Here is a 26306-nt window from a genome sequence, read left to right as displayed (position 1 = left end):
AGACTTATGTCAGCTTGTTCAACATAAAAACATTTGCAAGTTTGAACTTTTTAAGTTCCACCAATTCAACTATCTGATTAGGTAGATCACTTCACAACTTGGTCACAGCTGGATTACAACTTCTAGAATATTGAGTCTTGTGAGGGAGAAGGCAGGACTATTAGAATTAACTGCATACCTAGTATTACAAACAGGATGGTACTGTTCAGGATGATCTGAATGCAAAGGATGGTCAGAATTATAAATAAAAAAACTTATGCAACATGCATAATGAAGTAATTGAACAACGGTACCAGATATTAATATCTAGATCAGGAATATGTTATTTTCATTAGTAAAATAAATTTTTGAATATACTTACCCGGTGATCATATAGCTGTCAGCTCTGCTGCCCGACAGAAAAACCTAAGGACAAAATACGCCAGCGATCGCTATACAGGTGGGGGTGTACATCAACTGCGCCATCTGTCGAGCAGGTACTCAAGTACTCCATGTCAACACAGAACCAATTTTCTCCTCGGCCCACTGGGTCTCTATTGGGGAGGAAGGGAGGGTCCTTTAATATAATGATCACCGGGTAAGTATATTCAAAAATTTATTTTACTAATGAAAATAACATTTTTCAATATTAAACTTAGCCGGTGATCATATAGCTGATTCACACCCAGGGGGGTGGGTAGAGACCAGCATTACATGTTGACATTATTATGAGCTAAGTATTTTGTATTTCATTTTAGCAGTTATTCAAAATAACAAACATAAAATAAATAAGTACCTGGTAAGGAAGTCGACTTGAACAATTACTCTGCCTTTTTAAGTACGTCTTCCTTACTGAGCCTCGCGATCCTCATAGGATGCTGAGCGACTCCTAGGAGCTGAAGTATGAAGGGTTGCAACCCATACTAAAGGACCTCATCAAAACCTCTAATCTAGGCGCTTCTCAAGAAATGACTTTGACCACCCGCCAAATCAAGTAGGATGCGAAAGGCTTCTTAGCCTTCCGGACAACCCAAAAACAATAATAAAACATTTCAAGAGAAAGATTAAAAAAGGTTATGGAATTAGGGAATTGTAGTGGTTGAGCCCTCACCCACTACTGCACTCGTTGCTACGAATGGTCCCAGAGTGTAGCAGTTCTCGTAAAGAGACTGGAAATTCTTAAGATAAAAAGACGCGAACACTGATTTGCTTTTCCAATAGGTTGCGTCGAATATACTTTGCAGAGATCTAATTTGTTTAAAGGCCACGGAAGTTGCGACAGCTCTAACTTCGTGTGTCCTTACCTTCAGCAAAGCTTGGTCTTCCTCATTCAGATGGGAATGAGCTTCTCGTATTAACAGTCTGATAAAATAGGATAAAGCATTCTTTGACATAGGCAAAGATGGATTCTTAACTGAACACCATAAAGCTTCAGACGGGCCTCGTAAAGGTTTTTAAATAGAACTTAAGAGCTCTTACAGGACATAAGACTCTTTCTAGTTCATTTCCAACCATACGATAAGTTTGGAATATCGAACGATATTGGTCAAGGCCGAGAAGGCAGCTCGTGTTTGGCTAGAAAACCAAGTTGTAGAACATGTAGCCGTTTCGGATGAGAATCCGATGTTCTTGCTGAAGGTATGAATCTCACTGACTCTTTTAGCTGTGGCTAAGCATACCAGGAAAAGAGTCTTAAAGGTGAGATCTTTCAGGGAGGCTGATTGTAGCGGTTCGAACCTGTCTGACATAAGGAATCTTAGTACCACGTCTAAATTCCAACCAGGTGTAACCAAACGACGCTCCTTCGTGGTCTCAAAAGACTTAAGGAGGTCCTGTAGATCTTTATTGTTGGAAAGATCTAAGCCTCTGTGACGGAAGACTGATGCCAACATGCTTCTGTAACCCTTGATAGTGGGAGCTGAAAGAGATCGTTCTTTCCTCAAATATAAGAGAAAGTCAGCTATTTGAGTTACAGAGGTACTGGTCGAGGATACGGATACTGACTTGCACCAGTTTCGGAAGATTTCCCACTTCGATTGGTAGACTCTAAGGGTGGATGTTCTCTTTGCTCTAGCAATCGCTCTGGTTGCCTCCTTCGAAAAGCCTCTAGCTCTCGAGAGTCTTTCGATAGTCTGAAGGCAGTCAGACGAAGAGCGTGGAGGCCTTGGTGTACCTTCTTTACGCGTGGCTGACGTAGAAGGTCCACCCTTAGGGGAAGTGTTCTGGGAACGTCTACTAGCCATCGAAGTACGTCGGTGAGCCATTCTCTCGCGGGCCAGAGGGAAGCAACTAGCGTCAACCTTGTCCCTTCGTGAGAGGCGAACTTCTGCAGTACCTTGTTGACAATCTTGAACGGAGGGAATGCATATAGATCTAGATGTGACCAATCTAGTAGAAAGGCATCTATATGAACTGCTGCTGGGTCCGGGATTGGTGAGCAAAATATTGGGAGCCTCTTGGTCATCGAGGTTGCGAAGAGATCTATGGTTGGCTGGCCCCAGGTGGCCCAAAGTCTCTTGCATACATCCTTGTGGAGGGTCCATTCTGTTGGAATTATTTGTCCCTTCCGACTGAGACAATCTGCCATGACATTCAAGTTGCCTTGGATGAACCTCGTTACTAGTGAAATGTCTAGACCTTTTGACCAGGTGAGGAGGTCCCTTGCGATCTCGTACCATGTCAGAGAGTAGATCCCTCCTTGCTTGGAGAAGTACGCCAAAGCCGTGGTGTTGTCCGAGTTCACCTCCACCACTTTGCCTTGAAGGAGAGACCTGAAGCTTTTCCAGGTCAGACGTACTGCCAGTAGCTTCTTGCAGTTGAAATGCATTGTCCTTTGACTCGAGTTCCATAATCCCGAGCATTCCCTACCGTTTAATGTCGCACCCCAGCCTACGTCCGATGCGTCCGAGAAGAGAACGTGGTTGGGAGTCTGAACAGTCAGGGGAAGACCCTCTCTAAGGTTGATATAGTCCTTTCACCAAGTCAGACCAGACTTTATCTTTCCGGAAACCGGGATCGAGACCGCTTCTAGCGTCTTGTCCTTTTTCCAGTGAAAAGCTAGATGGTATAGAAGAGGACGGAGGTGTAGTCTTCCTAGTGACACAAATTGATCCACGGATGACAGTGTCCCTACCAGACTCATCCACAGCCTGACTGGGCAGCGTTCCTTCTTCAGCATCTTCTGGATGGATAGCAGGGCTGGGGGTTGATCGTCTTGTTCAGCAACGTCCTCATCAGAGGGTTCCTCATCTGAAACTGATGAGGAAACGGCAACGGAGTGGGCAACGTCTGACTCGCTGAATCCGGTCGCACTGGTGGATGCGTGACGGAGCCGGACGCAATATCATGGCACTGCTGCACAGTCTGTGAACTGTCAACAACCATGGGTGCGCGAGGAAGTACAGCGTCAACCCGAAACTGTCTAGACTGTCTGGGTTGTGCAGTCAACACCCTACCGGGTTGCTGAGGTTGACGCACTGCGCCACAACAAGTCACCTCTGCTGGTTGTTGAACGTCTTCCTAGTGACACACTGAACGTCAACAACCACCTCTGAGCGTCGCTTAACGTCAACGTGCGACTGGCAACCCACACTGGGTCGCATCGGTGGAGGAACCACCTCAACTGGCAGACGCGAGTAGGATACCTCAGCGTCAACAGGGCGCACAACCAACCGGTTGGAAGGTTGTTGGCCAGAAGGTTCTTCTCCGTATTTAAGTCCTCTATCAAGGACACAAGCTTGGACTGCATGTCTTGCAGCAAAGCCCATTTAGGGTCTACGGGAGCAGGTGTGGCAACAGACGGGGTTAGCGACTGAGGCGGAACCATTTACCATCCCTGGAAGCCTTGTTATGTGTGACATAATAGTACAGCAAAACTTCAAAGGCTCGACAAAAGTTGAGAAGTTGACCTGTAAACAACTTGGAGCGTCTCCTGGCTAGGCGCCAGGGCGAGTCTACCAGAATTGAGAAGTCTATCTGGGCAGAGGCATGAACTCCCAAGCCGAGAACTTCTCTCGTGTCCTATCAGACTCTCGCTCTATAAGCCAGTTTAAAAGAAGGGAAATCAAAGGCTGTATCCCTAAAACTCCTCCTGGTGCAAAAACCAGTCGCCTAGCCAACGTAACGCTCTCTAGGAGAGCGAGAGAGCACTAGCTTAACAACAACGGCTTCGAAGTAGCTAGGCCTAGTGTAAGTTCTGACGTTAGGCGAACGAGGAGCAGCAGTTACAAGATCCGGACGAAGATCCTTAAAAAATCATCATGATTTAATTAAAGTCCATAGGAGGCTAAGCAGCTTAAGGCTCCTCTCCAAATGACAGAGTCCTCAAAGGAATATCAGTAGGAGGGAGAACAGCACTTTCTCATCTACAGGAACCTTGTCCGAGAAAAGCTAGGTTGTCTCAGTGAGGGTCTCACTGGTGCATTAGCAGCAGACCAGAAGGCAACGTTATGTAACTGCTTGACAGTCTGTGAACTGTCAAAAACTGAACTGTCAACCACAACAGGTGCGTGAGGACATACAGCACTGGTGCATTAGTAGCAGACCAGAAGGCAACGTCATGTAACTGCTTGACAGTCTGTGAACTGTCAACAACTGAACTGTCAACCACAACAGGTGCGTGAGGACATACAGTGTTCACTCGAGACTGCTTTGACTGTCTATACTGAGCAGTCAAAACAACTCTAGAATGCGGAGGTTGACGCACCGCGTCAAAACAAAACAACTTAGGTTGTTGTTGTAACTCGCGAACGTCAACGGAGGGTTCCGTGCGTCTGTGAACGTCAACGTGCGGCTGGCAGGGTACACTGCGCATGGGTGGTGGAACTCTCACAGCCGGAGTGCGGGAGCAGGTAGCGTCAGCGTCTACTGTACGCACAACCGTGGTTGGTTGTAGGCTAACGGGTGCAGCGTCAACCTTCTCCGCACGATACTCCTGCATAAAAGATGCTAACTGTGTCTGCATAGACTGTAGCAAAGACCACTTAGGGTCTACAGCAGCAGGTGCGGCAACAGACGGTGTTACTGCCTGTTGCGGTACCGCTTTGCCTCTCTTAGGAGGTGAGCAGTCGTCGGAAGACTGCAGCGAATCCGAACTGACCCAGTGGCTACAACTGGGCCGTTGGACTTGCGCGGAAGGGACCGACTTGCGCTTAATAAGCTGCGAGACCTTGGTCCATGGTTTCTTACGAGAAACCTCTTCCGCAGACGAGAAGTAAATGGGCTCTCTCGTCTTTGTGTGGGTGGGGCGATCTTGGGTAGATACGCCCGAAACCACGGAGGGAAACGTCTGTTCGTTGATCAAGGCCTGACGAACCCATAAGTCGTTCGACATTACTTCTCCCCTGGGCTTGGGAGCTTGCAAGAGGTCCCGGACTAGGTGAACGACAGGCACGAACAGACGAACCCTCGGACGCAACACTGTAACACTTTGCGCATATCACTTTATCACTTCGATTTTCTGTTTTGCACTTATTTCACTGAAATCGAAACTTTTACTGATTTCTACCTGAAACACGCAATTCTACCCTTCATTAAAAGGTAGTAATTGCGAAAACAGTCGTATAATGCAGCTCATTAATACTAGCAAAAACAGAAAACATATATAAAGATAAAGAATTTAGTGGCTGGGAAAGAGACTAAACACTAGTTCAAATAAACTACGTTTACAATCTCTCACCGCACATAGCCTGGGGACAAGAATAAAACCCTAGAAACGTTTTACCTTCTTCCCCGTACAGCGACTAGGGAGGAGAGTAACACGAGAACAACGTTACCCGCTTGAACGGAACGTTTTTTCTCCTCTCTCTCCCTCCGTCTCTATCTCTCTCTCTCTTTCTCTCTTGATTTCGCACCTGAGAGAAGAGCCCAATTATATATCGTCAAAACATGTTATTTGGCTAAAGGAAAAAAACTGAAAGGTTTTCCAAATAAAAAGTTCCTTTAATTTAGAATTTAAACCATTTAAGCTAAGAAAGAATGAACGAAACGTCAGAATCGATTTACTCTTACTGCAAAGTGAAACCGTGATACACTCTCTCTCTATCGTAACGATAGAGCGCATGTTGAACGTCCTGAACGTCAACAACTGCATAGTCTAAAAAACTAAACGTTAGTTCATCTTTGAAAACAGTACGAGACTGTCAAAGAAATTCTTTCATAAAACATTAAATTTAAAAAGTTTTAAATTCTTTAAAGGCTAAATACGATATAACGGGCTCAACGTTGATTAACTTCGGTTCCAAGTTAGGACCGCCTACTATCAGGAAAGGTCGCAAATAAACAAAACATAAAAATTTATTTTTATATGTTTATAATAAATGGAAAGTTAATCGAAGAGGCCTAATAAAGGCGGAGAGATATAAAATATATAGATCTATAACGTGTTAAGCAAAATTACTAAAAAACCTAAACACACTTCCGTCAAAGGGAAGGGTCGGCCATTTAAAAGTGAAAGAGAGTCCATACTCTCTTGTCACCATAATTAAATCTATCCAAAACGAGTTCAAGTTTTGAGATGAAGATAAAACCCCTGCATAGCGAAAGCTCAAAACTAAAATAGTGTACAGTGAACCCTCGCTACTTCGCGGTTCGACAATCGCGGATTCACCACTTCGCGGGGTTTTTCCATAACCCATATATATATACATATCGCGGATTTTCCGGAAAATTCGAAAATACCGCGAAATCTGAAGACTCCCACCCAAATACGATATTTTGTTACCTGTAATTCCATTAATACTGTAATTAGTAATATCTACTCTTACTGATTGTTCATTGCATTACATATGATATATAATTCAGCACAGAAAGAAATAAAACACGAAAAGAGAATGTGATCATACGATAATTCAGTACGTAGTAAAATTAAATCGAACATGAAACGCAAATCAGATGCAGTCATACCATATTAGAATGGTGTGTACTGTAATGGATGTGCTTCTTTTCCATGAATCTTTTGTATGTATACGTACGTAGTACAGTACTGCATCCAATAATATTCTTTGTTGCAAAAATCACATTTCGAATAAGCGTACGAGAGAGAGAGAGAGAGAGAGAGAGAGAGAGAGAGAGAGAGAGAGAGAAAGAGAGAGAGAGAGAGAGAGAGAGAGAGGCGTAAAATAGCGTACGTAAATTTTTATTATTATTGTTATTATTATTATTATTGTTGTTGTTGTTAATAAAATTATTATTGTTATTATTATCATTATTATTATTATTATTACTGTACAGTATTATTATCATTATTTATTATTATTACGGTACTGTATTGTACTTAATCTACGTACGTTCAGTATGCGCGGGGCATCTTCTATGAGTAACCAACGCATCATAGTACTGTAAGACGGGTTGTGATTGGTTCAAGCGCTGATAGATGACGAATCAGAACTCAAGTTTTGTTATCTAGCCTGTGATTGGTGTTTTGCCCGCATCTTCTACCCGCAGCATCAAAGTTCTCGCGGGGCTGGATCGTTCACTCTCTGTTACCGCGTATCGCTGAGTAGACGTTCTTAAGTTTGTGAAGTTTAATCTGTGCTGTGTGCGACCTTTTTAAGTTGAACTTTTTGTTACAGTACTGTACGTAAATCCTACTGTAATGGCTCCCAAGCGTTCTGCTTCTCTTAAGGCTGGTAGTGAGCCTAAACGCCACCGAAGGATGATGACGATAGCTGAGAAGGTTACGCTTCTCGACATGTTAAAAGATGGTAGAAGTTACACGGCCGCCGGCCGCCATTTTGGCATCAACGAATCCACCGTTCGCTATATCAAAAAGGACGAGGCGAACATTAGAAAGACGGCTGCAATCACCTTTAGCAGATCAGCGAAGCGAGTCGTTACAACGCGTAATAAAACGATCGTACGCATGGAAGGTGCTTTAGCTGTGTGGATTGCCGACTGCCGGAAGAAGAACATAGCGTTGGATACGAACACCATCCAAACAAAGGCTTTGAGTTTATATGAGAATTTTGCTGCAAAGGAACCTAAAGACGACGACGGCAACCATGCTGAAGATGATGATGATGCAGATGATCCTCAACCAGGGACATCCACTGATTCCCAGCCTCAGAAACGTTTTTCCGCAAGCAAAGGATGGTTCGCGAAGTTTCAGAAACGCTTCGCCCTGAAAAGCGTTTCCCTGCATGGGGAGTCTGCTTCCGCTGACACTGCCGCTGCTGAAACTTACGTGAACCAGACGTTCAAGAATATTATCGCCGAAGGTGGATACAAGCCGGAACAAGTCTTTAATATGGATGAGACTGGCTTGTTTTGGAAGAGAATGCCGTCGCGAACTTTCCTGTTCAAAGAGGAAGCCAAAGCCTCTGGCTTTAAGGCATTCAAGGATCGCGTTACCCTCGTGATGTGTGGCAATGCTGCTGGATTTTTGTTAAAGCCGGGGCTTATTTATAAGTCGAAAAATCCTCGCGCTTTGAAAAATAAAAATAAGAATCTCCTTCCCGTGTACTGGATGCATAATCAAAAAGCATGGATTACGAAGATGCTGACCTCCAACTGGTTCCACCAGTGTTTTATCCCGCAAGTCAGCAAATATCTTGTAGAGAAGGGCTTGCCATTCAAGATCCTTCTCCTTATGGATAACGCTGGTGGACACGCAACTGACCTGTCGCATGAGGGCATTCAGGTTGAGTTCCTGCCACCCAACACCACGTCATTAATTCAACCGATGGACCAGGGGGTTATCAGGGCGTTCAAGGCCCTCTACACGAAGAATACCTTGGCGGACCTCGTTGCGTGTGTGGATGCTGCCCAAGATGACGAGGATGAAGATTTCAACTTGAAGGCGTACTGGCGGCAGTACACCATAGCCACGTGCCTGCAGAATATTCAGAAGGCACTTCAAGAGATGAAACCTGCAACCGTGAATGCGAGCTGGAAGAAGTTGTGGCCCGATATTGTTTACGACGACAAGGGATTTACTCCGTCGGAAATCCAACACTCTGCAATACGGAAATCTGTGCAGTTGGCTGCCATAATTGGAGGTGACGGGTTTGGCGACATGACGACTGAAGACGTCGACGAGTTGTTGGACTGCCATTCCCAGCCCCTAACTGACGCAGACCTCGAAGACCTGACGAAATCGGCAAGTGAGGAAGAGAGTGATACCCAGGAAGAGACCCAAGAAAATGTCGAAGAAACGGGCTTAACATTAGAACGGCTTGCCAAGTTCTGCAACCATATCAAGGAGGCGAAAGAAATGTTACAAGAGTGGGACGAGGATATGGTTCGCTCGATGCAATTCTCCAACAAGGTCGATGACATCATGACTCCCTACAGGATGCTCTTGGATCGAAAAAAGAAGCAGCGGCAACAACTTCCAATCACAATGTTCTTCCAGCCTCGCAAAAAAGAGCCAGTTCCTCCTGCTAGTACGCCTTCGGAAGAAATTGAAGAAGTTTCCCAGGAAGAAGTTGAAGAGGTGTCCCAGGAAAAGACACCTCCGTCTGAAGAGACGTAAAATACTATCATTGACTGCACAGTAGAACACATCATCAGCTTCATCATCATCATTTCTACTGTGCAGCAAATTCATCGCCATCACCATTCAAGTTTTTCTTCAACTTCTTTCGTGGTGAGTACAGTAACAATCTTTATTTTTTACTTTAATATTCTTACTGCCTGTTTTATAGTTTAGTAATGTACGTACTGTATGCATTAAGTTAAAGGGAAGGTTTTAAAAGTCTACATGTTGTAACCTATCATATTTTTTTTGTTTAAAATTTACATTTACGTACGTAAAACAATCTCTCTCTCTCTCTCTCTCTCTCTCTCTCTCTCTCTCTCTCTCTCGTAAATTGTTTTCCTGCTTTGCTACGTACAATACTGTATAATTTATATTTGTAAGGTAACATATTTTGTAAATGCTTTTACTGTAAATACTGTATGTACTGTATCATTATTTATCACTATCATCATGCGCGTTAAATGCCTTGTTTGTTCTGAGCGTGGTTGTTTACTGAGCGTACACGCCGTCGTTTCAGGCGGCGTCATAAAGAAAAAGATTTCATTTGGAAGTCCTAAGAAAAATACGTAAACTAAAACATTGGTAATAAAAAAATCAACATACAGTACTGTATAATCAATATAATCGATGCAAAAACTAACCTATACATATATGTGTACTGTACACTAAATGAGTTTGTTTCTTCATTATGATCAGAGATGAACGTAAACAAAACATTGGTTGCCATTTTTTATCGTGCTTTTTAGGTGTTTAGGAAACGCATGATATAAAATCGCCTTTAATATTTGTGCCTGTTTTAGTTTAGGGTGCTGTAGTACATGCATTAAGTGTTCTGTACATTAAAGGGTGGTTTGTTAACAGTACTACGTACAAGGGAAGGTTTTAAAAGTCCGAATATACATGTTAAATAAATAGGTAAATATGATGTCACTACTTCGCGGATTTTCACCTATCGCACCCGCGTCTGGAACCTATCTACCGCGATAAACGAGGGTTCACTGTACTTCACCAAATAGTTGTGAAAACAAATCCAGTTAGTAACAGCGTATTTAGTAGGTCTTGCCAGTGGCACGACAGAGAGAAAATTGGTTCTGTGTTGACATGGAGTACTTGAGTACCTGCTCGACAGATGGCGCAGTTGATGTACACCCACACCTGTATTGCGATCGCTGGCGTATTTTGTCCTTAGGTTTTTCTGTCGGGCAGCAGAGCTGACAGCTATATGATCACCGGCTAAGTTTAATATTGAAAAAAGAAATTTAATATACCATAAGTTCCCGTCCAACAAATTAGGATGAAATTCAGCAGCTGAAAACCAGACAGGAGAACAATACTCGAAACAAGGCAGAATGAAAGAATTGATCATTCAAAATCTTAAAAAGACCTTCTTCATTGCACTAAAAATTGGCTTATTGGGACACAGACTGAATGTCTCTCTCAAAAGTAAATTTGCTATCAAGAACCACACCTAAAATTTTTAATCAAAGAATTAAAAAAAAAAAACTCAATGCCGAGATTCAGATGTTGAGGAGCCACTGTCCTCGACCTACTTACAATCAAACTTTGAGTTTTGTTGGGGTTCAACTTCATGCCCCATAATTTGCACCATGCACTAACTTTAGGTAGATCTCTATTAAGGAATTCAGCTACCCCAGATCTACATTCAGGAGAAGGAATTAATGGGCCAAGAAAACCAAATATCACATTCCTATATTCACTAAAAAAAAAATTAATGAGGTAGAATCATTTAAGTATTTGGGAACAATGATCTTTAATACAGGGTCATTAGAATTGGAATTTAGTGAAAGACTGAAAAGGGCAAACCAGAAAATGGCTAGTTTAAGTAAAATTTGGAAATCAAATCGCCTTAAGTTAAATATAAAAAGCAGACTATATATCAGTTAAGTGAGTTCTGTGTTATTGTATGGATATGAGTCGTGGTATGGCAATGAAACAATCTCCAACAGATTTAGCAGATTGGAGAACAAAGCCCTCAAAAGAATATTGGGAGTTAACTGACAGGACAGGATTAGAAATAAAACTATAAGAGATTACTCGAGTCCTATATGTGGACAATATTATGGCGAGTGGTAGAAGTTGATGGTTTGGGCATGCTCTTTACACTCGCAAGAGAGATTGGTTCACCAAATATCTAACTGGGCTCCACAAGGCACTAGAAGAGTTGGAAGACCCAGGCCTACATGGCTGAGAACTATGAAGCATGAAGTGAGAGATGATGGGAGAAGAGGTATTGAATTGAAAACTCAAGATCGAGACGACTGGCGAAATCTGACCGAGGCCCTTTGCGTCAATAGGCGAAGGAGGAGATGTTGATGATGATACTCGCTATGGTACCCATCAACACCTCTATTACTTAAAAATTCAATAATGATGCTAAGAAAAAAGCCACCCACTCCAAACTGTTCGAGTTTGAAAATACGGGCCTTGTGATTGACACAGTCAAAGGCAGCACTATAATCAAGGTCAATCATATGAAGCTCCTGACCACAATCAAGGCTTTTCTGCACAGGACTGAGAAGGGCATCACATGCTTCAAGTCTTTACAAAATCCAAATTGCAAACTAGGAAACAGATGATTACCTTCAGCAAACCTATTTAAGACATTTTGCCAAAATGCATTCAAAAACTTTAGATAATACAGGAATTATGGGAATTGGACAGTAATCAGCTGGACTTGAGCTATCACAAACACATTTACTTACTGGAGTAACATTACTAATTCTCCAAAAAGTAAAAAAAAGAATCTCTTCTTGCCATCTTGTGAAGAATAATATAATTTAGGAGCTAAGAAATATTCTCATTACTCTGCTTACTGTCAAACACACAGCCAAAAGGAGGAAGTTACGTCTACACCAGAATGCAAATTTAAGGGTAGCCCACCACTTATGTTATCGGGTTGTACCAGAAAGGGTTTTTTATGGTTAAATTGTGTTCCTATTCAGTTAAAGCATTAACTCTGAGCATAAGCTCTTAGCTGAATATAGTTATTCCAAGTAAAATCTGATCTGCTACCCTTCCAAAGAAGATAGGCCTCCTGCTTCTCAAATATACACGTCTACATTCGTCACTGAACCATCGTTTGTCTTTCATTTCGTACTTTAGCACACAAGAAGGGATATGCCTATCAATTATGGTGACCTGATTCTCATTCAAAAGAACAGGCTCAACACTTTTACGATTTTGACCAATTAAATTTTAAAAGATCACTTAAAATACCATTCCAGCCTGCTTGAGATTCTATATAAATCTTACACGACTATGACATATCAGGGACAGGCTGCTCAGTCTTCACTACTAATGAAATTAAGACATGATTAGATGTTCCAATGGGAGAACCAACCTTACTTATAATGCCTAAAAGATCTAGTATTTAAAAGGTGATTTTCCATCTTTGAAAGTAGATTCAGGTGGTGAATCATTCCTTAAATTGCTAAGTGACCATGCAAAGCAGTTTTCAATTTATTAAAATTGCAAAAGGTCTCAATGATTCTTAAAAACTAATTACTTTGGTGATTCTACTGTAGCAGTTATTTTATATGGAATTCTTCAGTTGTCTTGATAACACTCAGCCTGATTTAACTTTTAGAAAACATCTTTAAAGTTTAACTACTGTTTGAAACTAGTGCAAATCTACGGTATTGTAACTAAACTGTACCTTTAAAAACAGTGGAGATATTTTCTTTGTTTTATTTATTTCGTCATTTCCTTTCCTCACTGGGTTATTTTCCCTGCTAGAGCCCTTGGACTTATATCACTACGGTTTTCCTGCTAGGGTTGTAGCTTAGCAAAAAAATAACAATAATAATAATAATAATAATAATAATAATAATGATAATAATAATATTGGGAAATATTTCAGAGGCTCAAAAAAGGGATTTTGACGAAGGAAAAATCTATTTCTGGGCTCAACCTGTGTTGCTCCGTGAAATGCTCCTTAAAGCACCATTTCAAAGGTATAAATACTGCTAATTATACCAGAGAAAAAAGTTGCATGGAATGCTAGGAATATATCCAGCTCGCTCACCCCTACAGGGTGTCGGTATTAAAACTGGGGCGAATGATACCACTACCAGACATCCCTTTCCAATTAGACTTCTCCCTCCTCAAAATCCCCTGTTACTATGAGGTGTCGTTCACTACAGCTACTGCCCCCCCCCCCCCCCCCACTACCTATCCTTCTCCCATCATTTCCTTGTTAGCACCCGTGAACGTTCGGACGTGTTTTTCGTAGCTCTGTGTTATTTTGTTTGTGAAGATGTCAGGCGTTTTGGAGATCCATGCTCCCATATTGAGTCGTGTTATGCTATCAAAGGCGTTGTTTTTTATTGAAGTAATTTGTCCAAATGGACTGATCAAGTTAAATCCAGAACACAAAGTTATTCATTTTGGCAAGCCTCTGTATTGTGCAGTTTCTTCTTCTTCCTCCTCCTACTTAATAACATATCCATTCCACTTCAGCAAGCTCTGTGATGGCCCAAGTTTAATTTGTGTGCTCTGATTAAACTATCTCTCTTATTAGAATCTAGATACATGTCTAGTGTAGGTTCCAGAGCCTTTAAATATGCAGCCCCGAGACTATACAATGCTCCCACGAGACATCCGAATAATGATATTTTAATTATAAAATAAATTTTTGAATATACTTACCCGGTGAATATATAATAGCTGCTGCTCAGCGGCTCGACAGAAAACACACACAAAAACTCGCGAGCGATCGCTATGAAGGTTGCGGGTGTGCCCACCAGCGCCAACTATCGGCCAGATACCACACATGCATGTAAACAAGCCTTCAATTCTTCTCGTCCCGCTGCGTCTCTATTGGGGAGGAAGGGAGGGCCTTTAATTTATATATTCACCGGGTAAGTATATTCAAAAATTTATTTTATAATTAAAATATCATTTTTAAATATTTAACTTAGCCGGTGAATATATAATAGCTGATTCACACCCAAGGCGGTGGGTAGAGACCAGAGTTAATTAAGTTTACAGCGTATATGCTTAGAGTTTTTGACAGTTATCAATATAACAAAACCAAAATATATAGGTACCTGGTAAGGAAGTTGACTTAGACGATTACTCTGCCTTGTAAGTCTGTCTTCCTCACGAAGCCCAGCGATCCTCTTAGGATGCTGAAGGACTCCCAGGAGCTGAAGTATGAAGGGTTGCAACCCATACCAACAGGACCTCATCAAACCCCCTAATCTGGGCACTCTCAAGAAATGACTTTGACCACCCGCCAAATCAACCAGGATGCGAAAGGCTTCTTAGCCTTCCGTACAACCCAAAAATACAATATTAAAAAACATTTCAAGAGACAGATTAAAAAAGGATATTGGAATTAGGGAATTGTAGTGGTAGAACCCTCACCCACTACTGCACTCGCTGCAACGAATGGACCCAGTGTGCAGCAGTCCTCGTAAAGAGTCTGGACATCTTTTAAGTAAAATGACGCGAACACTGACTTGGTTCTCCAAAAAGTCGCGTCCATGATACTTTGCAGAGATCTATTTTGCTTGAAGGCCACGGAGGTTGCTATAGCTCTAACTTCGTGCGTCTTAACCTTAAGCAAACATCGGTCTTTCTCATTCAAGTGAGAATGAGCTTCTCGTATTAAAAATCTGATAAAATATGACAAAGCATTCTTTGACATAGGCAATGATGGTTTCTTGACTGAGCACCATAATGCCTCAGATTTACCTCGTAATGACTTAGTACGAGCTAAATAGAACTTAAGAGCTCTAACAGGACATAACACTCTTTCAAGTTCGTTGCCTACGATCTCTGATAAGCAAGGAATATCAAAAGATTTAGGCCAAGGACGAGAAGGCAGTTCATTTTTGGCCAGGAAACCAAGTTGAAGAGAACAAGTGGCTTTTTCTGTAGAAAAGCCGATGTTCTTACTGAAGGCATGCAGTTCACTGACTCTTTTAGCCGATACCAAGCACACTAGGAAAAGTGTCTTGAGAGTGAAATCCTTCAGGGAGGCTGAATGTAATGGCTCAAACCTGTCTGACATGAGGAACCTTAGGACCACGTCTAAGTTCCATCCAGGAGTTGCCAAACGACACTCCTTAGAGGTTTCAAAAGACTTAAGGAGATCTTGTAGGTCTTTATTGTTGGAAAGATCTAAGCCTCTATGCCGAAAGACCGAAGCCAACATGCTCCTGTAGCCCTTGATCGTGGTAGCTGAAAGGGAGCGAACTTTTCTCAGGTGTAAGAGAAAATCAGCGATTTGGGCTACAGAGGTACTGGACGAGGACACAGATGCTGACTTGCACCAGTCTCGAAAGACTTCCCACTTCGACTGGTATACTCTAATGGTAGAAGCTCTCCTCGCTCTTGCAATCGCACTGGCTGCCTCCTTCGAAAAGCCTCGAGCTCTAGAGAGTCTTTCGATAGTCTGAAGGCAGTCAGACGAAGAGCGGGGAGGCTTTGGTGTACATTCTTTACGTGGGGCTGACGTAACAGATCTACCCTTAGAGGAAGACTCCTTGGAAAGTCTACCAGCCATCGAAGTACCTCGGTGAACCATTCTCTCGCGGGCCAGAGGGGAGCAACCAACGTCAACCTTGTCCCTTCGTGAGAGGCGAACTTCTGCAGTACCTTGTTGACAATCTTGAATGGTGGGAATGCATATAGGTCCAGATGAGACCAATCTAGAAGAAATGCGTCTATGTGCATTGCTGCTGGGTCTGGGACTGGAGAGCAATAGATTGGAAGTCTCTTGGTCATCGAGGTTGCAAAGAGGTCTATGGTGGGTTGACCCCAAGTCGCCCAAAGACTCTTGTACACGTCCTTGTGGAGGGTCCATTCCGTAGGAATTACCTGACCCCTCCGACTGAGGCAGTCTGCTAAGACGTTCAAGTCGCCCTGGATAAACCTCGTTAACAGGGAGATGCCTCGATCTCTTGACCAAATGAGCAGGTCCCTTGCGATCTCGTACAGCGTCAGGGAGTGGGTGCCTCCTTGCTTGGAAATGTATGCCAAGGCTGTGGTATTGTCGGAGTTGATCTCTACCACTTTGTTTAGAAGGAGACTCTCGAATTTCATCAAGGCCAGGTGGACTGCCAAAAGCTCCTTGCCGTTGATGTGCATGCTCCTCTGACTTGAGGTCCACAGACCTGAGCATTCCCGACCGTCCAGGGTCGCACCCCAACCCATATCCGACGCGTCTGAGAATAGTACGTGGTTTGGGTTCTGAACTGCTAGGGAAAGTCCCTCTCTCAGACTGATATTGTCGTTCCACCAATTCAGGCATGCCTTTACTGGTTCGGAGACCGGGATTGAGACCGTCTCTAATGTCTTGTCCTTTTTCCAGTGAAAGGCTAGATGGAACTGGAGAGGTCGAAGGTGTAGCCTTCCTAGCGAGACAAACTGCTCCAGGGATGATAGAGTTCCTACTAGACTCATCCAATTCCTGACTGAGCACCGTTCTCTCTTCAACATCAGTTGGACTTTGAGCAGGGCTTGCTCTATTCGGGTGGCAGACGGAAAAGCCCGAAAAACTGGACTGCGAATCTCCATCCCTAAATACAGTATAGTTTGGGATGGAATCAGCTGGGACTTTTCGAGGTTGACCAAAAGTCCCAATTCCTTGGTCAGATCCAATGTCCAATGAAGATCCTGCAGACAGCGATGACTGGACGAGGCTCTGAGAAGCCAGTCGTCCAAGTAAAGGGAGGCTCGGATTCCCGATAAATGGAGGAATTTTGCAACATTCCTCATAAGCCTCGTAAACACGAGAGGAGCAGGACTTAGGCCAAAGCACAGGGCCCGAAACTGGTATACCACATTGTTGAAAACAAACCTCAGAAACGGTTGGGAATCTGGGTGTATGAGGATGTGGAAGTACGCGTCTCTTAGGTCGAGAGAGACCATCCAGTCTCCCTTTCTGACCGCTGCTAAGACTGATTTCGTGGTCTCCATGGTGAACTGTGTCTTCGTAACAAAGACGTTGAGTGCACTGACGTCTAGCACCGGTCTCCAACCTCCTGTCTTCTTCGGTACTAGGAAGAGACGGTTGTAAAACCCCGGTGATTGAAGGTCCGAGACTTTCACCACCGCTCCCTTCTCTAGCAAAAGAGACACTTCTAGGTTTAGGGCTTGTCTCTTTGACTCCTCTCGGTACCTGGGAGAGAGGTCGATGGGGGAAGTCGCTAGAGGAGGTTTGCGTACAAATGGAATTTTGTACCCCTCTCTGAGCAACCTCACAGAATTTTGGTCTGCGCCCCTCTTCTCCCAGGCCTGCCAGAAGTTCTTCAATCTGGCTCCTACTGCTGTCTGAGGCTGTGGGCAGTCAGACTCTGCCACGTGAGGACTTGGCTCCTCTCTTCTTTCCTCTCTTTCCCTCGGCACGAGTACTTCCCCTGCTGGGAGCTCTGCCACGAAAGGGCGGAATAAATCTGGATGCCGGAGTGTCTATCCTAGGTCTAGCTGAAAAGGATGTAGAAGGAGTCCCTTTGCGAGCAGAGGACGCCACCAAGTCATGGGTGTCCTTCTGCACGAGTGAAGAAGCTATGTCCTTAACCAATTGTTGCGGGAACAAAAACTTTGATAAGGGAGCAAAGAGCAGTTCAGATCTCTGACAGGGAGTAACTCCTGCCGAAAGAAAAGAGCAAAGGGACTCTTGCTTCTTTAAGACTCCCGACGTAAAAGAGGAGGAGAGCTCATTGGAACCATCGCGGATGGCTTTATCCATACAGGACATAATCAATAAGGAGACATCTCTATCAGCCGATGAGATTTTCCTACTTAAGGCTCCCAAACACCAGTCAAGGAAGTTGAAAACTTCAAAGGCTCTGTAAATGCCTTTCAGCAGATGGTCAAGGTCCGAGGAGGACCAACTAATCTTCGAGCGTCTCATGGCTAGGCGGCGGGGAGAGTCTACAAGGCTTGAGAAGTCACCCTGGGCAGAGGCAGGGACTCCCAAGCCGAGAACTTCTCCCGTGGCATACCAGACGCTCGATCTAGACGAGAGTTTAGACGGAGGGAAGGCAAAGGCCGTCTTCCCCAAACTCCTCTTGGTTTCCAACCAGTCACCTAAAAGCCATAAAGCTCTCTTGGAAGAGCGAGAGAGCACAAGTTTTGTAAAGGCTGGCATGTTAGCAGGTAAGCCTAGAGCAAACTCAGACGGTGGCGAACGAGGAGCAACAGCGACGAAGTGATCGGGAAACAACTCCTTAAAAATTAACATGACTTTCTTAAAGTCCATTGATGGAGGAACTGTTCTGGGTTCGTCTACATCCGAAGGATGATCATCATGCTGAGGGTCAGCAACGTCCTCATCTGAAGGATCCTCATCTGACAACTGCTGAGTAACAAGCAAAGGGGTTGGCAATGCTTGACACGCAGCGTCCACACGCACTGGTGCATTAGTAGCGGACCAGGACGCAACGTCATGTAACTGCTTAACAGTCTGTGAACTGTCAACAACAACAGGTGCGGGAGGACGCTCGGCGTCCACTCGAGACTGTTTTGACTGCCTAGTCTGAGCAGTCAAAACAACTCTAGACTGCGGTGGTTGACGCTCAGCGTCAAAACAAGTCAACTCCGCTGGTTGGCGAACATCCTGAACGTCAACAGGAGCATTAGGAAGTGGCCTAACGTCCAAATGCGGCTGAAAGTCAACACGTGACCGCATCGAGTGAGGCTCTACATATCGTGACTGACGTGACTTAGCTACGCCAACGTCAACAGGACGCACAAAGGTTCGTTTGGGCGGCTGAAGGCCAGGATCTCGATGAGATAAACGGCTAGGATCAACGTGAACCTTATCGGCAGAATAGTCTTCCATAAGGGAGGCGAGCTTAGTCTGCATGTCCTGCAGTATAACCCATTTAGGGTCCACGGGAATGGGTGCGGTAAACGACGGGGTTAACGTCTGAGACGGCACAACCTTGCCTACACCAAGACTCTCTGAGCCTGTGTAACGTTGTTGCTTAGGCGGCGAGCAGTCATCCGATGACTGCAACGGGTCAGAACTGTCCCAATGACTACATCCAGGATGCTGGACCTGTCCTGAAGGGACCGACTTTCGCTTAAGGGGCCTAGAAACCTTGCTCCACGGTTTCTTATGCGAAAAGCCTTCGGATGACGAGGAGAAAATGGGCTCTCTCGTCTTATGGTAGGGGCGATCTTGGTGAGATACGCCTGATACCATAGAGGGAACGTCTGTTCGCTGATCAAGGCCTCTCGAACCCATAAGTCGTACGACATTACTTCTCCCCTGGGCTTGGGAGCTTGCAAGAGGTCTCGGACTAGGTGAACGACAGGCACGAACAGACGAACCCTCGGTCGCAATACTGTTCACAACACTTTGCGCACTAATCACTTTCCCACTATTTTCCGCTGTGGCACTCTGACACTTAAGCTCCTTAACGTCAGCCATGAGTTGATTACGATCAGTTGCTAACGCTTCAACTCTTTCACCCAAGGCATGAATAGCACGTAACATGTCTTGCATAGATGGTTCCTGAGTGCCAGAAGGGGGGTTAGGTACAACCACTACAGGGGAAGGATTAGGGTCAGGGGCATGTGGAGAGGAAAAATCTACTGACCTAGAGGAACTCCTCCTTACCCTATCTCTCTCTAGCCTACGAGCATACTTATCGTATTCGAGCCAATCGAATTCCGAAAGGCCCACGCATTCCTCACACCGATCTCCTAATTGACAGGTTTTACCCCGACAATTAGAACACACAGTATGTGGGTCGAGAGAGGCCTTTGGAAGACGCCTATTACAGTCCCTAGCATTACACTTACGAAATCTAGGGGCTTGTGAAGCGTCAGCCATTTTGAATTAGTCAAAGAAAGTCCAAAAAAACAATCCAAGTCATCAACAATTAAATCTGTCCAATAAAGAGTTCAAGAGTTTAAGTTGAGGAAAAACACCTGCACTGCGAAAGCTCAAACCAAAATGAAGTACTTCACCAAATATGTTGAGAAAACTCCAGGTTATACAGCGAGTATTGATACGTCTTGTCGTCAAGGTCGACAGAGAAGAATTGAAGGCTTGTTTACATGCATGTGTGGTATCTGGCCGATAGTTGGCGCTGGTGGGCACACCCGCAACCTTCATAGCGATCGCTCGCGAGTTTTTGTGTGTGTTTTCTGTCGAGCCGCTGAGCAGCAGCTATTATATATTCACCGGCTAAGTTAGATATTTAAAAATTGAAGATATTAAGGCTTTCAAGAAGAAACTGAAGACTCTTATGCTACGAGTGTTTCGATAGTGATGATCTAATAGTAAACGAGCAATACACATTGTGAAATGTTAAATGCTCCCGAATCATTATTATTATTATTATTATTATTATTATTATTATTACTTGCTAAGCTACAACCCTATTTTTGGAAAAGCAAAATGCTATAAGCCCAAAGGCGCCAACAGGGAAAATAGCCCAGTGAGGAAAGGGAAGCACAAGAAAAGTGATCAACAATTAAAATATTTTTAGAAAAGTAACAACAATGAAGTAAATATTAAATAAATAAACCATAAATACTTTAAAAAACAAGAGGAAGAGAAATAAAATAGAATGGTGTACTCTTGGTACCCTCAAGCAAGAGAACCCTACACCAAGACAGTGAAAGACCATGATACAGAGGCTATGGCGCTCTTCAAGACCAGAGAACAATAGTTTGATTGTAGTGTCCTTCTCCTAGAAGAGCTGCTTACCATAGCTAAAGAGTCTCTTCTACCCTTACCAAGAGGAAGTGGCCATTGAACAATAAAATTGCAGTGATTAATCCTTGGAGTGAGGAAGAATTGTTTGTAATCGCAGTGTTGTAAGGTGTATGAGGACAGAGGAGAATATGCAAAGAATAGGCTCGACTATTCGGTGTATGTGTAGGTAAAAGGAAAATGAACCGTAACTAGAGAGAAGGATCCAATGTAGTAACGTCTGACCAGTCAAAGGACACAATAACTCTCTAGTGGTAGTATCTCAATGGGTGGCTGGTGTCCTGGCCAACCTATTCCCTATGAACATCATAAAATGACCGTGGAGGTCCTGTAGAGAGTAGGGTTCCCCTGCTGTACAGGACCAGATAAGCAGCCCTTAGTAAGTAAGTAAGTAAGTAAGCAACTTATTCATACAAGGGTATTACAGCACTATGAACAAAAAAAAGATACTAGTATGCAAGACTAACTTGGCTCAGTAAAAGAAAAAAAAATTAATGGATTTGTAGTCTTCCTGTCTACACAAACCTGAAACCTTTAATAGGAGTATAATTTCAGCTTCAACAAGTCGATGGTTTATATTACAAGTTAGAACAAATAAAGATTTTACTCAGAAGTAATAGCAAAGCTTCCAGGCTCTTGAACAGCAATAGAGATAATTTCTTTGCTAAATATAAATAAATCTATTTCCTTGATATAAGTCACTAAACTAGCAACAGAGGATATCTAAAATATTTTCAGACCATGAATGGATCATGCAAACACTAATCAACGAGGAATAAAGCCTTAATACAGTCATGATATTCAAAAGGAAAGGACTTACCTTTGCTAAACTTTCCACCATCTGATCGAACATGCTTAGAGACAGATTTTTGCTCTAATGCTCTACTTGTTGAAATAGGACGAGACCTGGTTACAGATGTCAAAAGACAGCTTGTCAGCTGTGACCCTAGACATCTTTGGCATAAGGACTTTTGAAGATTCACAACAAGCATAATTTCCTAAAACAGAAAAAATACACAGCTATTATTTTTCTTTCATAAGAGAGCAGTACAAAATCTAATTTCTTACATAACAAACAATTAAATATGTTTTCTTTTAACTAAAACTATAAATAAACTATGTAAAACTACGCAATCATTAACATCAGTTAAAAAGAGTCACAAGAGCGAGGAAAAAACTGAACAAAGTAATTTTCAGAATAAAATTACTTATTATGCTTCCCTGGCATTCATACTACTTCTCTCTCGAAGCTGGATAAATATTGGCTACCTTAAAATCACAAATTTTAAGTAATTTGTATTTTTCCTAACAGTACTTACCTCGAACTACTTTCTTAGGAGTATCTGGGATCTTCTCCCAACCGACCAGAATTTTGTGTGGTTTACCCTACCTCCGTTTTCTATGCGGGGGAACCTCTGGCGGAGTGATACGCACCATGAGGCGACCCGGGGTCAGAGAGCGTGCTTGCTCAGGTCTCGACCTCCAGTAAGTTTTAGCTAGATAGGTTTCTATGAAGTCCTGTAAGGCACTCGGGGCAGGATGTGCGGGCCATAACCCGAAAGTAGTTCGAGATAAGTACTGTTAGGAAAAATACAAATTACTTAAAATTTGTGATTTGTTCCAACACGGAGTACTGTACTTACCTCGAACTACTTTCTTAGGAGACTTATACTTTAGGAGGTGGGAGTGACCTTCCGGACCTAGAGACCATCCATGAAGAGAAAAGAGGAACCTAGATAGGAGGCTAGGTTCTGCTGACCTCAAATAGAAAAACGAGAAATAGGGAAACTGCGCATAAAACTATCTTAGTGTCTAAGTAACTCACCTCTGTAAAAATCCTTGGAGACGTATTATTTCACTGACAGTGTATCCCGTGGAAGGTGAAGGAATCAAGGGTCATGAAGGGAAAGGTGATCGGGGAAAAAAGGGTAAGGAAGGAACCTGTGTCTCTTGGACTTACCGCCCACGGCTTCCCCGGGGTTACACCTTTAAATCTTCTGGAGCGCAGAAATGACGGGACCAAGAGAGAATCCATCCAAGGATTTTCTAGAACATTCCTTTAGGTAGTGAGCCGTAAAAGTGGACTGCCTTGACTAAGTGCCTGCCCTCAGGATCTGGCCCACTGCCATGTTCCTCTTGAAGGCCAATGAAATACTCAGGCCTCTAATGTCATGGGGTCTAGGCTTCCCCAGAAGGGAGACTCCTGAACTATCGTAGGCTCTCATGATTACCTGTCGCAGCCAGAAGAAGACCGTATTCTTGGATACAGGCTTCTTCACCAGTCCTGAGGAGACGAACAGACTCTTAGTCTCGGGGCGAAGTCTGGCCGTCCTCTCTAGGTACTTCCGTACTGCCCTGACTGGGCACAGTAGCAAGTCCCTCGGGTTGTCCGTCCGCGGGATTGTTGGAACTGAGAACCCCTCAAACCTAGGGTCCCAAACAGCTAGGTTCTGAGTTTTGGCCACGAAGGTGGGTAAGAACCTGAAGGTAGCTTCTCGCCACCCCTTTGAGTGAGAGACCTCGTAAGAAAGCCCATGAATCTCACTTACTCTTTTTGCCGAAGCAAGGGCTAACAGGAAGACTGTCTTGAGGGTGAGCTCCTTGTCTAGGATATCCTTAAGAGGCTCCAAGGGAGGTTCTGATAGCATCTTCAGCACTCTACCCACATCCCACTGGGACACTCTAGTGGCCTGGGGGGGACATGACTGTTCAAAGCTCTTGATGAGCATCGAGATATGCCTGGAAGCACCTAGGTCGATGCCCTTTAGGAGAAAGACTTGGCCCAACTCCGCTCAGACTCCTTTGATGGCTGGAATGGACGTGCCCACTTCGTCCCTTCGATAGACCAGAAAGTATGCTACCTCGTGAATGGAGGCCCCTAATGGCCTGATGTACCTCGAGGAGCACCATTTTGTAAAGGTAGCCCACTTCGCTTGGTATACCGCGACTGACGAACGTCTTAGGTAGCCTGACATCCTCTCTGCGGTCTTCGACGAATATCCTTCCTTCCTCAGGAGACGCTCGATAACCTCCACGCGTGAAGGCGGAGGGACCGAGCGTTTTCGTGAAACCTTTGGAAGTGAGGCTGCTGGAGAAGGTCTGGCCTGTCCGGAAGAGGCCAAGGCGGGAGCCGCGCCAGTTCCTTTAGGTCTGCGAACCATTCTCTCTCCAGCCACCAGGGCGCTACCAAAGTCATCCACAGGTTGTCCGCCCGCCTCACCCTGTTGAGGACCTGCCTGAGCATTCCGAAGGGGGGGAAGGCGTATACATCGAGATTGTCCCAAGGATGTTGAAAGGCGTCCTCGAACGCTGCTGTTGGATCTGGCACAGGAGAACAAAACACGGGGAGCTGTGCGTTTAGTCTCGTGGCGAAGAGGTCTATTACCGGCAAGCCCCACTTCAGGATGATGGTCTTGGCCACTCCTGGGTGTAGGGACCATTCCGACCCTACAACTTGACCCATCCTGCTGAGGCCATCGGCCAAGACGTTCCTCTTTCCCGGAATTAACCTGGCTGTGATCTTGATCTGATCCTCCTTTACCCATTCCAGGAATTCTGTCGTGAGACTGCACAGTTCCCTCGACTTCAGTCCTCCCTGCTTCTTCACGTAGGCCACCACCGTGGCGTTGTCGCACATCAGAGCCACGGTGTTTCCCCGGAGTAGATGGACGAACTCTCGGCATGCCCTTTGTACGGCCATCAGTTCCAGCGGGTTTAGGTGCCGGCTCCTCTCCTCGGAGTCCCATTTTCATTTTGCTGTCTTGTCGAGAAGATGGGCTCCCCAACCCTCCTTGGATGCGTCAGTGAACAGTAGCATCTCCGGAGGGTCGACTGCGAAGGGCATTCCCTTGAGGGTGTTTCTTCTGACATGCCACCACTTCAGGACCTCCTTCGTCTCCAGGGACACCGGGACTATCTTGTGCGGGGAGTCCCCCTGGTTCCAGAGCGCCTTCAGGTTCCACTGCACGCCCATAAGTTTGAGCCTACCCTGGGGAACTAACTTTTCCAACGACACGAGATGGCCTATCAACCTTTGCCAATCCTTGGCTTTCCTGGGCTGGCCCGACAGGAAGGGCCGGAGTATCTGCTCTAGGTTGTCCAGTCTCTCCGCGGAGGGGAAGGCTCTCGCCAACCGGGAGTCTAGAACCATCCCTAGGTAGGTCATCCTGGTGGAGGGTATCAGCTGAGACTTCTCCAGATTGATGATGATACCCAAGACGTTGCAGAACCGCAGAAGTTTCGCGCCTTGCTCCTTCAGTGCTCCCTCTGAGGCTGAAAGCAACAACCAGTCGTCTAGGTACCGAATCAGGCGGATGCCCTGTTCGTGTGCCCAGGCTGAAACTGTTGCGAAGACTCTCATGAAGACCTGAGGAGCTGTCGACAGACCGAAGCAGAGGGTTCTGAACTGTAACGTCTGGGTACCCCATTTTACTCTTAGGAACTTCCTGCTGGAGGGGTGGACAGGGATCTGGAAGTAGGCGTCCTTGAGGTCTATGGACATCATGAAGTCCTCTTCCCACAAAGCCGCTAAGACCGACTTCGGGGTGTCCATCTTTAAGTCGGTCTTGCACACGAACTTGTTGGGGGCTGAGAGGTCTATGACTGGTCTCCAGCCCCCTGTTGCTTTCTCCACCAGGAAGAGCCTGCTGTAGAACCCCGGTCCTGGATTCTTGACTGGTTCTACTGCCCCTTTCGCGAGCATGGCCGAAACTTTCTCCTGCAATGCTGTCTTCTTCAAGGGGTCCTTGGGCGCCAACCACTCTGCCTGCTGGTCCGGGATCAGAGAGGGCGGCTCCGCTAGGAAGGGCAACCTGTACCCTTCCTTCAGCACTGTTACGGTCCACGGATCCGCTACGTGGTCCCGCCATGCTTGCCAAGAGTGATTGAGGCATCCCCCTACCTGAGGCTTCGGCAGGAGTAGGGGGCCTCCCATCCTATCTCCTTTGAGAGGCGGGGCTGGAACGTGCTCTCCTGGAGTTAGAGTAGGATGGTCTGAAGCTCGCTTGAGGGGTCGAAGTGCCTCTAGGGGAGGGCTGCGAGGGCTGGTGCCACGACACCGACGGGGCATCCCTTCTGGGCTGGATCGGCGAGGCGCGGGGAGGATGAGAGACATCCGAAGAGGGTCTCCTATGGGTCTTGCTTGAGGGG

General features: G+C 44.8%; 1 protein-coding gene across 1 annotated transcript in view; it reads left to right on the top strand.

Annotated features, from left to right (window-relative positions):
• LOC137615159 (transient receptor potential channel pyrexia-like) overlaps positions 1 to 26306 on the top strand; it is a 495727-nt gene that overhangs the window by 308823 nt on the left and 160598 nt on the right.

Source organism: Palaemon carinicauda, chromosome 21, assembly GCF_036898095.1.
Source record: "Palaemon carinicauda isolate YSFRI2023 chromosome 21, ASM3689809v2, whole genome shotgun sequence".
Taxonomy (NCBI): Eukaryota; Metazoa; Arthropoda; class Malacostraca; order Decapoda; family Palaemonidae; genus Palaemon; species Palaemon carinicauda.
The sequence above is the reverse complement of the archived record's forward strand: the minus strand, read 5'-3'. Positions and strand labels throughout refer to the sequence as shown.